A 17483-nucleotide genomic window follows, 5' to 3' on the forward strand; every position below is an offset into this window, starting at 1 on the left:
GGCTCATTTTAATTATTTCAGAAATCTCTCTGATGCCTCTTAGAAAGAGAAAAAAAAAATGACTGAAAATGGAAGTTGGTTCATCTGAACTATTTCCTTGTATCTGAATTCAAATTTGGTTTTGTGATAATTCTAATGCAAAATTATCTCATATGTTCTCTTTTTAAAATTTTAAAGTGACAGAAACATAAGCAAATTGCCTGGGAATATGATGGGTAAATGTTTATTTATGAAAATTATGAAGTGTGCTAGCTATACTGGCAAAAAGGAAAACCAAATACTACATTTTATTACTCTTAGTTTTATATTTCTAATGTACAGTTTAATTAAAGTAAGGGTTTCGATAGGGAGTGTAAACATTAAATTGCTTAACTTTATTAAATTTTCTTTACACAAAAAATAATAGCTGATATTTTGAATCATTTTGCATGACATGGTTTGCTTTCAAAGCATTTCATTTTATCGAAAGTGATTTACATACCTTCAGCTTTATCTTACCCCATTTGGATGAAGTAGGTAGTACAAGTAATGGCAACAGCAAGCTATGATCTGGGATTATTTTTTTGGGGGGGTGTACACTTTTTTCCCCAAATGGTAATCTCTTGAATAAATACAAATTTCATTGATCATGTCTTCAAGAGTTCCAGAATTTATAAAATCAGTACAGGGACTCAGTCAGCCAACTAGCATTTGTTAAGCACCTATATGTGCCAAGGAACCATTGCAAATGAAGAAGTTGGAAAAAAAAAAAAGAGGAAACTTGGAGAAGCTCTCCCTTTTTGTGTTTCTTAATCAGGGGTCTATGAATTTGACAATTTCAAAAATCAATTGATTTTATTTGTTATCCTTTCCATTTTATCTTATACATTTAAAAACTAAAACCAAAAACAAAAGAACCATTATTTTGTGAACAAACATATAATCTACACCAGACTGCACAAAAAAGGATTAAGACAACTTGTTTTATTATTCTACATAAAAATTATTATAGTAGAGGCTAGTCAAACAAACAAACAAAAACAACTTCCCTACATTAAAAATAAATTAATATTTACCAGGGGCAATATGACATGTAACATAATAGAAATAACTTGGAGACCAAAAAGATCTCCCCCCCCAATGTCCTACCCCTGACACCTGCTGACGGCGTAAACATAAAGAACTGAACCTACTGCCCCAGACAAACCTTTCTTTACATACACATGAAACAGGATCTTGAATAATTATAGACATAATAAAGTAGCACAGGATCAGTAAATAAACAGTAAATAAAATCTTTAGAAATGTTAGAGAAAGAAAAGGAAAAGAAAGGGAACAGCAATTTTAATGTGCCTGCTTTGTATCAAGCAATGTATTAAGTACTTTAGAAATATTTCACTTGATCCTCACAAGGAAAAGAAGGTGCTTTTATTATCCCTATTTTAGAGCTGAGGAAACTGAGGTAGACAAAGATTTACTTACTTGCCTAGGATCACACAGTTTATCTGAGGGCTTCCTGACTCCAATCCCAGTGTTCCAGCTAGCTGAATGGATTTGTCTTTTTGATGAGGTAGAACATAGGTCATCTATGTCTATTCAACCTGTGAGACGATTGTTTACGTCCTCCCATAAATTCACACCCACAGTGCTGGTTGTTTTACACACTTTCCCTTTACATGGTAAAGATACTCATGGAAGACACAGCCTATAGAATATTTTTTCCTCATTGCATGATTGACACATTATTCATACATTTCTCTGATAATATCCTCTATTTCATTGAACTAAATGATTTACACACAAATTTAATTTAGTTTAAATATTTAGATTAGCTATGATTTAATTGATTAATGGTGAGATGGAAAAGGAGAGAGGGAGGAAAAGTATGTGAGGAAGGGTAACAAAGAAAGAGACAGAGAAGAAACAGAAAGACAAAAAAAGGATAGAAGAAGGGAGAAAGAGATTGAGAGTGATTATTATTCCCTCTGATTCTTTTATTACAGTGATGGGAATCAATAAGCTGTGTACCTTGAAACAGATGGTTTGTAAAGGAATATTTGTCATGCAATATAAATGAGTGAAAATTACTCATGGAATTGAGGAGATTTTTGCTGGAAACCGTAGCAAAGGGCAAAACACTAGTCTCCAATCAGCTTTGTAAGTGTGCTTATTCCAAATATATGCAGCTGAATAAGTTGAGAGTTTTATGTTAAGGCCACTGTTTGAGGCAAAAAAAGGGTGAGAAAAACACAATGGCCTTAATTTGCATGTGATTGAAAAATTTCCTAAGAATTTATTTCCAGGTGTTGTTCCCTGAAATGTAAGTAAAGATAAACAATATGAAAGAAATTCAGCTTGCCTACAAAACAAAAACATTAAACACCCAATGCCATGAAGAAAAAAAACATTTACAGGAGTATTATCAATAGCTCTCTTGTGAAAAGACAGCTAATTTTGGAAGATTTGGGAATGATACTGCAATAACTTATCATTAGAACTAAACTGGTTTGAGAAAACATGAGAAATGTGATAAGACTCATAGGTAAAGGTATTTAAATTGCATTTTCATATCATAAAACTATCATTTTCTCTGCTCTGACTAAATTTTGATTTTTTTAATTGACTAGTTTTATATAAATTAAATTTGGCAAGTTACTATAAATGCTGATCAGGCACAGATGAGCATACATGACTTAGTAAATGAAAGCAAAATTTTAATTAATTCAAATTTAAAGAATATGAATAGGTTAAAACTGTGTTTTAGAAATAGAAAAGGATAATAAATTAAATAAAATAAATGAAATCCCTTTCCCCGCATCTCTATTTATTAATACAACATTTAACCTCTCCACACTTTCCATAAATGTCAAGATAAGAGTTAGAAAGAATATTCAAAGGTCATTCAATTCAATCTCTCTTCTTGTCCCAACATAGACCTGGAGAATTCTTTCCTTTCTCCAATTACAAAGCAAATATACTAAATGCTAAGTACCTTACATTCAAGGTATTTTGTAAAATGCATCCCTATAACCACAGCCCATGAAGAAGCTTTGAATAGTCAGTGAGGGGACACAGTTAAATTACCAAATGCAATTAATGATTTCCTCCATAAACCTTCATTGTGATATAATAAACATATATACATTATCAATGGGAAGAGAGAACACTTGGAGGGAACACATATAGTTAGATTTCTCACGTAGGAATGCTCATCAGGAATATGTTAGATCAAGACACATTCATGGAAGAAAGGACAAACCATGTCTCTGATATTAAAGGGTCATTTTTGACTTTTCTAAATGTTATTTTATTGCTTATTTATAATCCAATCCAATTCATTTTATTCTTTGGACAACCTCACTTAGCTGTAGCAGACTCAGCTGGATATACCTCTGACCTTTGACTTGCTCTCCAGATTAATGAGTTCATGTTTGGGACTGTCATTTTATAAGAGAACCCAGAAATACTTCACTCCTAGCACAATTCATATTTCAGACTGGTCATCTTCATTTTTTCCCTTAGGGGTACCCTTTTCCTCCTACCTACTTTCTAGATATACTTAATGATTTATTTTTTCCTGATAGAATGTCATCTCCTTGAAAGTACGGATTCTTGGAGAAAAGCCAGGGACTTTCCTAAGATCTCTCGCAAAGTCTTACAAACAACTTTAATTTTTACTTCAAAACAAAATGTGAAGTAGTAAAACTCACAAAAGGAGAAGGTAAAATAATTTTACAGCTCAAGACAACTTAGAATATCTACAAGAAAGGTCTATTGAATCCTGGTAAAAATGTAACACAGGCAATGACCCAGAAAACAAACAGCAGGTATTGGAAGACATTAAATCACTGGTATCAGTAGCAAAGGCCCTGGACTTTTCAGCCAATAGCCAATAGACAGTAAAGGTGTCAGAAAACTTGTCAAAAGGAGATTACAATGGTCTTTTTGCTGGTACTAAAGACAGGGCTCTTGCATTCCCTATACTTGGATCTGGGTTGTAAGCCTAGATTGCTATCCCAAAATAAGAAGAAACAATAGGCATAATAGAGGTTGTGGCCTGAGGCAGTCTGGAATCCTGTCACAATTTCAGGGGAAAAGTGTGCTTGTGGTCACTCACAGACAAGAACACAGGCCAAGAGAGTAATAAATACATATCTCCTTGGATCATGCCAATCTTAGAAGAACTGAAAAAAATTACAGTTCTTCAGAATTACCTCTCAAAACAGCTGCACAAAAAGCCTAAAACTTGGGATACTTCTATTTCAGAAGCAAAACTACATTTTAGCAGAGTTAAACATTGAGAAATAGGCTGGAAAAGGAGCAAACAGCAGAAAAAGATCCTGACTGTAGAAAATATGGTGAAAGGGAAGATAAAAATACAAACTCAGAAAAAAGATAACAAAGCCAAAACTATTGCATACAGAACTTAAAAAATATATATATATATATATATATATATATATATATATATATATGTGTTGAGCTCAAATCATGAAGAGTTCAAAAAGGATTTTTTTTAATCAAGAGGGGGGAGTAAAAATTGGAGATAAAGAGAATGAGGCAAGAAAATCATGAAAAAAAAATCAACATCTAAGTAAAGGAGGCACAACAATATGGCAAAAATACCTCGAAATGGAAGAGATGAAAATTCTAATGAAGAAAATAAGACTTTGAAAAACAGAATTTGTTAAAAGGAAAAGAGGTAAAAACTTCACTGAGGAAGTTTTTAAAAACTAGAATTGGTCAAGGAGGTACAAAAACTCACTGAAGAAAATAATTCCTCAAAAATTATAATTGAGCAAAGACAATCTAAAACCTTTATGAGACATTAAGAAAAAAAAACACAAAATGAAAAGAAAGAAAAAGTAGAAATATTTGATTGGACAAACAGCCAACTTGGAAAATATTTCCAGTTGTAATTTAAAAATTATTTGAATATCTAAAAGTCATGAAAACAGAGAAAGGAGAAAGAGGGGAAAAGGGAGGGGGGGAGGAAAGAGAGAAAAAAAGAAGAGAGAGAAAAAAGGGGGAGAGAAGGGAAAAGAGGGAGAGAGAGAGAAAGGGGAAGAGAGAATAAAAGGGAGAAAGAAAAAGAAAGAGAGAGGAAATTAGGAGAGAGGAAAAAAGGAAGAGAGGGAGAAAGGGAGAGAGTGAAGGTGTGAGAGGAAGAGAGGGAAAAGAAAGAAAGGGAGAGAAGGAGAGAGAATTTGGACTAAATCTCTCCAGAGGATATAAAGGAAAATAATCCTGATATTCTAGCACTGGGGGAAAGGGAAATTGAAAGAATCCACCAGTAAGTTCTTAAAACAGATATCAAAATGAAAACTGCCAGCAATATTGTAGTTAAATTACAGAATTCCCAGGTCAAGAAGAAAATATCACAAGCAGTTAGAAAGCAATAATTCAAATGATATGGAATCAAAATCAGGATAACACAAGATTTAGTAATGCTTTCTACATGAAAGAATCTGAGATCTAGAAATATTGTATTCTGTCAAGGAAATGAGCTAGGAGTACAACCAAGAATTACCTATCTAGAAAAAACAAACAAAAATGTTTCCCCAAACTAAATATAGTCCTTGAGGAGAAAATAGATATCCAATGAAATGCAAGACTTTTATGAATTTCTGATGAAAAGGGCAGAGATGAATAGAAAAATTAATTTTAAGATACAAAACAAAAAAATTATAAAAAGATAAACAGAAAAGAGAAAACACACACACACACACACACACACACACACACATATATATATGATTTTCCAAAACCATGACCAATGAGGAATCATAATTATACAAGTTGCTCATGATTTTGTAATTTGTCACCGTTGCTCTTTATTGACTATTATAAGAAAGTTTTATAGACTTAATATGCAGTCCTTGGTTACTGAAGCCTCAGATCCCACTTATTAGCAATTGATAGCCTTGCTAATAAAATGGAATATGCTTAGAACTTAGTTGCCTGAGTTTCTTTTTCATCACTGATTTCAATCGCAGTAACATCAAGTACCAGTCATAATATAATTACATGTGTAAAAGATGCTGAAAAAATTGTTAAAAATCAATTGTAGACTAAATAATTTAATTTTGAATATTTGATCTAATAAAGAACAAAACATACATAAATAAATATTTACATTATAGATGTCATGAAATGAGATAATATGCCAAAAATTTAAGGATCTATCCAAAACACTTCCTGGGGGAAAACATATAACTCAAAAAATTGTATTAAGAAAAAAGAGAAATAATAGCTTTATAATTGGCCACACAAGTAAGTCTCATAATCAATAGTCTAAAAATCTCAAATAAACACCAAGATGGAAAACTTGATAATCAAAGAAGTGACGTACATAAATGAAAAGAAACAAGAATACTTTGGATTAAAAAAAAAATAAATGTTTTCTTTTTTCAATTATTTCTGTTTTGTGCAACTCTTTATGACCTCATTTGGAGATATCTTGGTAAGTATATGAGAGTGGTATGTCATTTAATTTTGTAGTTCATTTTACAGATAATGAACTGAGGCAAATGTAGTTAAGGTCTTTTCCAGGGTCAAATCTGAAGATAAATTTGAATTCAGGAAGAGTAGTTTTACTGACAATCAGGTCTGGCACTCAATTTATTGTACCACATAACTGCCCTAAATAAATGTAGGACCCTTTGTTATTATTTTTAAATAGATAAAACATTAGGCATGTTTAATGAAAAGGAGAAAGTGGCATATTTATTTATTTGTATTTTATCAAACTAGAAAAAATAGGAACAAAATGTATATATAGGGGAAAAAGGTCAAGAATATCTGACGTAATACTGAAAAGAAGTAGGAATTAAGGATCTGCTACCTACCTATGACAGACTCAAAGATTACTACAAAGCAACAATTCTTTTTTTTTTTTTTTTAACTTTTTATTGACAGGACATATGCCTGGGTAAATTTTTACATTATCCCTTGCACTCACTTCTGTTCCGACTTTTCCCTTCCCTCCCTCCAACCCTCCGCTAGATGGTAAACAGTCAAAGCAACAATTCTTAAAAACAATCTGGAATTTATTAAAATGAGAGATCTATCAGTGGGTCATCATTCATTTACATATCTAGTTTATGGCCTCTCAAAAGATAGACTACCTCACCTATAGTCAAGAAGACTTCAGTTCAAATATGGATTCAATAGCTATGTTATATTGGATATACAGGGTACTTACTATCTATATGACCTCTCCCTGCCTCAGATTAATTATTTGGAACAGTTTTGCAAACATTAAATGTTTGCATTTAATAATTAATAATGCAATATGTATGGAAAATAATTTATATGGTAATACATTATTATATGAATACATTTGTTTTATAATTATTATAGAATGCTTATTTTATCATTATTGTGTAACAAATGTCATTATTCTGTAATAATAATTATCAGCAGCAGCAAATAACCTAGCTATGGAGATAATTTATAAGTTGACAAAAATCACTGAGGAAATTGAATAGTAGTATGAAGAAAAAAAATGCAAAAACTCACAACCCTCATCAAGATAAGCTCAATATATTTATATAACCTAAATATAGAAGGTCACATCATAAATTAGTAAAATACTGGGAGGTATTACCTATCAGATCTATGATGTAAAGATAAATTCATTACTAAAGAAGTGGTAGAGAAGATTACAGAACATTAAATGGATAAAAATAAAGTTTTAACACAAAATAATCCAATGAAGCTAAGATTAAAAGGAAAACAAATTTCAGGGAAAATAATTTTAGCAAGTTTCTTTGATAAAGTTTTCATTCTAGATCTCTCTAAAAAATTCATTCGAATTTGTAAGAACAAAAGTCATTTCTCAACTGATAAATAGTTTAAGGATATGAGCAAAGAGATATCAAAGTGGGAAAAAAAAAAAGACTATTTAAGCCTTGTGAAAAAAAAAATGTTCCCAATAACTACTAATCATAAAAGTTAAAACTAAAGAAATTGTAAAATGTTACCTATGTTTGACAAAGATGATTTAACAACACAAAAAAAATCATAAATATTAGAGGGACTATGGGAAAACTAACACATTGATGCATTCTTGATGGACATATAATTGGGCAGAAATCTTTTGAAATGCAATTTGGAATAATGTGAAAAAAATTACTAGATTCTGCAAGCTCTTTGATCCAGCTGTACCTTTGTTAGGCCCATATCTTTCCAATATCAAAGAAATAAGAAAAAGTCCTTGATCTACAATAATTTTTACAGTAGTTCTTCATGTAATTGCAAAACCCTGGAAATTATACATATAGTTATTATTTAGAAATAGATGAATAAGGCATGGTAAATGATGAAAAAAAAAAGAAAGGGAAAAAGTAAAAGAATAAAAAAAAAATAAGTATTCATTGGGCACTTAAGTACTAGCCATTTTACTGTCTTAGATTATCTCATTTCATTTTCACAAAAAACCCAGGAAGTGGATACTATTGTTATCACCATTACATCTGAAAAAGTTGGGTTGTCTAAAATCACATAGCTAGACTGAGATGTTAAATATAATCTTGTCTTTCTATTTCAAGATCAATACTTATTCATTGATTTATGGAAGAGAGTTCTGTATGTATATGATAGAATACTATTGTAATGCAAGAAATAATGAAACAGTTAACTTAAAAGAGACATGGAAAAACTGATATGAACTTATGTTGGGTTAAGTAAGTAGATAAAGAAAATAGTATTATATAAACTCCAGTATTATAAAAGCAAATAATTCGAAAGACTTATAGACTGATTGAGAATGATATGAAATGATTCAGGATAACAATTTGAATAATAACAATCACACTACAAAGACAAACAGCCTTGAAATTGGCAAGAATTATGGTGATCAATGCAAAGATCAACCAAAATTTCAGAGAACCACTGATAAATGATAGTATCAATCTTCTCATAATAACCAATAAAAATAAATTCAATCCAGAATTTATTATTTAACTAAGATATAAGTGGCAAAATTTCTATTAAAAAAACAGAATTAAACCGAAAATTTGATCTTTAAACAAGATTCAAGAGTGGAATAGAAAGGTAAACAGAAGGAAATATATGTATTATTTAAAGGTTAAGATATTTACATCTGTAGGTGAGAAAAAAGCTCTTGACAACTGTTATCTTTTATTGGATGGATGAAGAATGTGGTTTTAAATGGACTTTGATTTTGATGATATCAAAGATAAAGACTTTACAGGGTGGAAAAAGGATTGTACTGGGAGAAGAGGAAAGAGGAATTATAGACAAATTAGGTCACATGAAAAGGCACACAAGAACTATTATAATAGAAGAATAAACATTGTCTGAAGCTGAAGCTTATCAGATTAAGAGAAAATAACTTATTCATTTAGGTCTATTTATGTTACCCTATAAAGAAGTAGGAGAAATGGGAAAGAAAAGTAGCTGAATAGAAGGGAAGACAAAAACACTAGGAAAATGGGTAAGAGAAGGGGGAGGAGTGATAAAAAAGTAGAGCAAGTAGAGGGTGGGGTGGGTTATGAACAAAATTCTGTTAAGATGGGACAGGGTGGAAAGAAAAAAAATAAAAGTACACACAGGGGAGAAAATTATATGGAGGGAAATACAGAGCTGGTAATCATAACAGTGAATGTGAATGGCATGAACTCTCCCATACAATGGAAGTGAATAATAGAGAGGATTAAAAAATAGAATCCTATAATATGTTGTTTATAAGAAAAACACTTGATACAGATACATAAAGAGTAACGATAAAAGGTGACAGCAGAATTTTTTATGCTTTCGCTGAAGAAAAAACAAAGAGCTAGCAAATTATGTTTCAGATAAAGCAAAAATAATTGATCTAATTAAAAGAGATAAGGAAGGAAACTACAGTTTGATAAAGGATACCATAAACAATGAAGTAGAGACATTACTAAATGTATATGCACCAAGTAGTCGGCTTTCCAAATGCTTACAGAAGAATATTAAGCTAGTTATATAAAGAGACAACAAAACAATATTAGTGGAGGGACTTCAATCTTCCTTTCTCAGAATCAGACAAATCTAGCCACCAAATAACGAAGGAAAGAAGCTAGGGAGGTTAATTGAATTCTAAAAGAAAAATTAAATATGATAGTTCTATGGAGAAAATTCAATAGGTGAGAAATGAATACACCATTTACTCAATAATATATGGCACCTAAAAAAATTGACTATGTATTAGGGCATAAAATTCTCACAATTAAATGGAGAAAGGCAGAGATAATAAATGCTTTCTAATCAATTGGAAAAATATCAATTGCTCATGGGTAGTAAGAGCTACTATAATAAAAAGGGCAGTTCTACGTAAATTTGCCTACTTGTTCAGTGCCATACCAATCAAACTGCCAAAAATTATTTTATACTGCTAGAAAAAAAAAAACAAAATTCATCTGGAAGAACATATGTACAAGAATATAAAGGGAATTAATGAAAAACAAATACAAAGGATAGTGTACTAGCAGTACTAGATGTAGAACTCTTTTATAAAGCAGTGGTCATAAAACCATTTTGTACTAAGAAATAGAGTGGTGGAATAGTGGAATAGCCATGACATAATAATCAATGAATATAGGAATCTTGTATTTGATAAACCCCCAAACAACAGCTTCTGGAATAAGAGCTCTCTATTTCACAAAAATTTCTGGGAAAACTGAAATTATGTCAAAAACTCAGCATAGTATATCCTATACTCCATACCAAACTAAGGTCAAATTGGGGATACTTGATTGGAGCATAAAGGATGATACCATAAGCAAATTAGAAGAACAAAGGATAGTTAATCTATCATATTTTTGGAGAAAGGAAGAATTCATCATCAAAGAAGAACTAGAGAACACTACAAAATACAAAATGGACAATTTTGATTACATTAAATTAAAAAGGGTTTGCTGCAAAAAACAAAACTAATAGAAAAAAAGATTAAAATGGAAATATAAAGATGGGGGAAATTAGTCAGTTTTTCTAATAAAAGCTTCATTTCTAAAATATAGAAAAACTGTGTCAAATTTAAAAGAATACAAATCATTTTCCAATTGATAGTCAAAGGATATGAACAGACAATGATGAAATTAAAACCATTCATAGTCATATAAAACAATGCTCTTAGTAACTATTGTTTAGAGAAATTCAAGTTTAAAAAAAAAAAAAACTGAGGTACCACTACAAATCTATCAGATTGACAGGAAATGATAATGATGAATGTTGAATGGGAGGTGGGAAAACTGGGATACTAATATATTGTTGGTGAAGTTGTGAACTGAGTCAACCATTCTGGAGAGCAATTTGGAACTATGCTCAAAAAGTTATCAAACTATGCATACCCTTTTATTCAATGGTGCCATTACTGGATCTGTATCCTAAGGAAATCATAAAGGAAAAAGGACTTACATATATAAAAATGTTTGTAGCAGCTATTTTTTGTGGTGTCAAAGAATTGGAAAATGAATATATGTCCATCAACTGGGGAATTGTTGAATAAGTTATAGTATATGAAAGTAATAGAATGTTATTGTTCTATAAAAATGATTAAGAAGCTGATTTTAGAAAGACCTGGAAAAATTTATATGAACTGATGCAAAACAAGCAGAGCCAGGAATACATTGTACACAGCAATAGGAAGATTGTGAGATGATCAACTATGAAAGACTTGATTCTTCTAAGTAGTTCAGTGACGCCAGGAAAGTACAATAAACTTTGGACAGAAAATACCATCTGCATCCAGAGAGAAAACTATTGGAACCAAATGTAAATCAATAAATACTATGGTCACTTTTTTTCTTTTTCTTCTTTTCTTTTCTCTCATGTTTTTTTTTTTCCTTTTTTCTGATTTTTCTCTCACAAAATCATTCATAAAGAAATGTATATTAAAATTTAATATACATGAATAACCAGGAAAAACTTTAAAATGTTTTTTAAAAGTATGCTTAAATCAGTATTTAGATTTCAACATTCTTTAGAAGTGAGGAGCATTTTTCATCACAGATACTTTGAAATTGCCAGACATTGTTTTAATCAGAGTAATTACAATTTTTCAAAGTTGATCTTACAATACTGCTGTTATCATTTAAAATATTCTCCCAGGGACAGTTAGGTAGTGCAGTGGGTAGAGCACCAGTCTTGAATTCAGGAGGACCTGAGTTCAAATGTGGTCTCAAACACTTCCTATAGTGACCCTGGGCAAGTCATTTAACCCCAATTGCCTCAGCAAAAATAAATAAAATAAAATAAAATATTCTGATTTTGCTCATTTAATCTTGCTTGAGTGTTATATATATCTTCCTAGTTTTTTTAATCTGTTCTCCTCATTATTACTTATAGAACAATAGTATTCTATCATGATCATAAATAAAAAATTGTCATTCCTCAATTAAATAGAATTCCCTTAATTTTCAAATCACTACCATACATACATACCTTCAAACATCATATATATATATATATATATATATGTGTGTGTGTGTGTGTGTTTTTAAAGTCCTTTACCTTTTTCTTTGCTTTTCCTTGTTCTCTTTGGGGTAGACACCTAGTAGGAATATTATTGGTCAACAGATATGTCAAGTTTTATAAACCTTTGGGCACTGTTCCAAATTATTCTCCAGAGTTGTTGGATTAATTTACAACTTTACATTTGTGTATTTTTTTCAAAATACCCCCCAGTATTTATCATGTTTCTCTCTCTGTATTTTTTTCCTGGGGGGGAGGGTTGTTTGGCCATGTTAGCTAATCTGAAAGATATTAGATGCTATTTTAGTTATTTTAATTTGCATAATTCTAATCAGTAGCAATTAATAACATTTTTTCATATGACTATTGACAGCTTTGATTTCTCATTTTGAATGTGCCTGTTCAAACTCTTTTACACTTCATTAACTTGGGTATGGTTGTTATCTATTTTATTTTGTTTTAGTTTATTTTTACAAATTTGTCTCACTTCCTTTATATTTGAGAAATGACCTTTACAAGAGAATATTGCTACAATTTTCTTTGTTACCTTTTTTCCTTCTAATTTTGGCTGAATTCATTTTGTTAGTGCAAAAGCTTTTTAATTTTATGTAATCAAAATTATTTATTTTACTTCTTGTAATATTATTTTATTTGGTTATAAACTTATCATTTCTCCACATATCTGAGAGAGATATTTTTCTATGTTCCACTGATTTACTTTGATATCTTTTATTTTTAAATCATTTAAGCATTTTTACATATATGTGTGCACACACATACAGTACACACTTATGTATGCATTCATGCTTGAATATACATATATACATATACCCAGTATATATATATATATATATATATATATATATATATATATATATATTTATATATTCTATTCTGAATGTAATTTCTTCTACTTATACATATATATATATATATATATATATATATATATTTTCTTCTTCGTTTCTGCCAAATCACTTTGTCATTTTCAAAGCAATATTTTTGAGTGACTTCTTATATAAAAACACTGTATCTTTGAGTTTATCAAACATTAAATTTTTTATTGTACTTTGCTAATATGTATCATGTATATTTCCACTGGCATACCACTTTATTTCTTAGCTAGTATCAGTTTCTTTTGAATCTTACAATTTTGTAATATAGCTTGAAATTCACAATGGCTAAGCAACATTCTCACCTCTTTTATGCATTAATGTCCCTTTATATTCCTGCCCTTATGTTCTTCCAGATGAATTGTTATTTTTTTTCTAGTTTTATATAATAGTTGTTTGGAAATTTGATTGGCATGACAATGAATAGTATCATTTTAATGATAAATATTTCTCTAATTTTTTATCTGTCTTGATTCAGATTCACACATCTTTATTTGTGTGAAAAAATGTACTTTTTTTTTTGTTATTTTTATCTCTATAGCCCCAGGCTTTGTTTTGTCAGGTAAAGTAAAAAAAGTATTTGGTGTTGTCTGTCTGAAGTTATTTTAAATGGAATTTCTTTTCTTTTCTTTTTTTTCTTTTTTTCTTTTGTTGGTACCTGGTTTTGTTGATAGCATATAGAAATGCTAAATATGTCAGTTTATATATATTCTGCAATTTTGCTGAAAATTTTAATTCACCTAAATTCTTTTTTAGTTAACTTTAATTTCCTCTGAATATACCCTGACAATCACAGAAAAGAATGATAGTTTTGTTTACTTATTGGAAATTTTTAAATTTCTGCTTATTTTCTTCTTATTTTAGAAAACATTTTTTAGCATATTATTGAGAAATAATGGTTATAATGGATATCTTTGCTTCATTATTAATTTTTTTGGAAGATTCAAATGTCTCCTCATTAAAAATAATGCTCACTCCTACTTTAAGATATACTATTTATAATATATTTTCCCCCCAAAAGACTATATTCATTTTTCTTTTTTTTTTACTTTCCAGTTGTTTTTGTTGTTATTAGAATGGATGAAATGTTTTGTCAAATGCTTATTATGAATCATTTTATGTAATCATATGATTTTTTGAATTATTGTTACAGACAATGACATTTATAATGCCCCTAATACTGAAGCAGACCTATATTTGTGTAATGAATGCCAGATGTTCATAACATATGATCATTGTGATATATTATGATATCTCCTTGCCATAGTATCAGATTTTTGTAACAATCTTCATTAAGGAAATCAGTCTCTAGGTTTTTCAGTTTTTTTAGTCTAAATAGTTTAGGTGTAACACACATTTGTGTCCTTAAAAATAATTCATTAACAATCATTCTTTATCCATTTTTTCAAAGAATCTATATAGTATTTGCATAAATTGTTCCTTAAATATTTGGTAGAATCTACTTGTAAATCCATCTAGTACTATTTTTTTTTTTTTAGAAAAGGAGCCAATTTATGACTCATTCATTTTATTTTCTAAGATACAGTAATATAAGTACTCTATTTTCTCTTCTGCTAATTTTCAGTTTATATGCAGGGAGGAAGAGAAGGAGGAAAGGAAGGAGAAGATTTTATTTTTCCAAATACAGGCAAAGATAGTTATTAATATTCATTTTTTGAACATCCTCAGTTTATATTTTCATAAGTATTCATCTGTTTCACTTTTCTTTTCCAAAAACCAATTGAGTAAAATAACTCATAAATTATTTTAACTTCATCATCAGTGATGAGGTATTAATCCTTTTTTATTTTAGGTATTAGTAATTTGTTTTTCTTCTTTCTTTCTAAACAAATTAACCAAAAGTTTATCATTTTTTAAAAAAAAAAAGTAAAATGAACGAATAAAATTAGGAGCTGTTTTTGTTTCAATTTTATCAATTTCTTCTGATTTTTAGGATTTTCATTTTAATATTTAATTGGAAATTTTGGACTTGTTCTTTTTCTGTATTTTTCATCTTACATTCAATTGAATGAATTTTTTCTTTTATTGATGTAAGTTTTTAGAGACATAAAATTTCACTTTTGTATTTTGGTTTTATCCAGCATATTTTAAAATGTCTCATTGTTATTCTTCTTATCAAAATCATTTATCTTCAGAACTTGTTCTTTGACTCAATCATTTTTAAAGGATTAGAATTAATTTTAAGTGTATACTAACATAAACCTTTATTTCATATAATTTTTATTTTTTTTTTCTGAAAAAGGCTGCATCTCATATGTTTGCTTTCCTGCATTTGGTTGTGAGGTTATTTATAACCTCTTTGCTTCATTATTAATTTTTTTGGAAGGTGTCATGAACAGCTGAGAAAAAGATGTCATCCATTTTTATTTTATCATTCATTATATTGCATAGGTCTATCATGTTTAAATTTTCTAAAATTGTATTCATCTCATTAAAGACTTATTTATTGCATGCTTAGATTTATCTATCTCTGAGGAGGAAAAATTGATGCTCTACACCGACATTGTTTTGGGGATAAATTGTCTATACCTTACTATAATTCATTTAACTTTACCTTTAAGAATTTCATTTGCAATATATGTTTAGTATTAATAGTACTCCATTATCTATGATTCATTTTAGCAAGATACAGTTTTCTTGATCATCCCTCTAATTAGGTCTATTTTTCTTTTTGCTTTCTATGAAATCATCATTTCTCCCCCTGTCTTTTTTGAAGCATTGTAAGTTCTTCCCCAACCATTTATTTTAATTTTGTGCATGGGGGATGCATATGTTGGAGATGTGGGATGTGTATGTCTGTTCCAAGTGAATCTCTCGTAAATGACATGGTTTGGGATTCTGGTGACTAATTCATTCTACTATTGGCTTTCATTTTATGGGTAAGTTCATTCCATTCTCGTTCAAAGTAATTATTACTAACTCTTGAATTTCCTTCCATTCTATTTATCCTTCTCTCTTTATCCTATAATTTTTCTAAAGTATGTTTTGCTTCCAAACATTGCCTTCCTTTTTTTGTCTTCTTGGTTATCACACTGCTTTCTCTTATCTTCTTCAGCTCATATTTCCTTAATGAGTAAGATATATTTCTATCTCCAATGGAGTAGATGTGTCTGTGTCTCAGTATATTTCTTTTTGAATCAATTTAGATTTGAGGTCTAATTTTTTTTTAAATCTCTGTCCCTATCATTTCCCATCTTCTGTAAAAAGCTCTTCTTTGGGTAACTCTTTTGCAGTGAAATATTTTCCCCTCATTTTTATTATTCCTCCCTCCTCATCTCAGGACATTTCTATTTTTCACCTTTTTTTTATTTTTTACATTATTTCAATTTAATTGATTTACTTTTGTACATCCTATTTTAAATATGTTATTATACCCTAAAGATTAACGTCTTCATAATGCTACAGTAAGAAAAAGTTACATATATAATATGCCCATATGGAAAGGTAAATATTTTAATTTTATACTATTATTTATTTTATAGTTTCATTTTATGCTTCTCTTAACTTCTGTCTGAATATCATTTTCTTTGTTCAGATGTGTTATTTTTTCATCATGGATGTTTAAAAATTTTCTATTTCTCTAAATATATTTTCCACCTATTGAAGTTCTATCCTCAGTTTTTTTTTTTTTTTAGAAAGGTTATATTCTTGGTTGTGATCCAAAGTTTTTTGCTTCTGGAATAGTATATTCCATGCCCTCTTCTTTTCTAATGGGATAGTTAATAAATATTGGTGATCCTGACTATGACTAAAAGGTATTTTGTTTATTTTCTTCTAATTTGAAATATGTTCTCTTTGTTATGGAACGTCTGGAATTTGGCTATAATTAACCCTTGAAGTTTTCCAGTTTGAAATACCTTTCAGGTGATCAGCGGATTCTTTCAATGTCTGTTTTACCCCTCGGGTTCTAAAATTTTAGGACACATTTTCTTGATAATTTATTAAAATGTGACATCCAGGGTTTTTCTGTGATAATTTTAAAAATTAGTGAACTACCAGAACACTATTATCTTTCCTTTATCTCTTTTCCAAATCAGTTGTCATGCCAATGAGATAGCTTACATTTTCGTCTATTTTTTCTCCTTTTAACATTGTTTTGTAGTTTCTTGATGTCTTCTAGAGTTA

The sequence above is a fragment of the Sarcophilus harrisii genome, chromosome 6 (genome assembly GCF_902635505.1).
Source record: "Sarcophilus harrisii chromosome 6, mSarHar1.11, whole genome shotgun sequence".
In the NCBI taxonomy this organism is placed as follows: domain Eukaryota; kingdom Metazoa; phylum Chordata; class Mammalia; order Dasyuromorphia; family Dasyuridae; genus Sarcophilus; species Sarcophilus harrisii.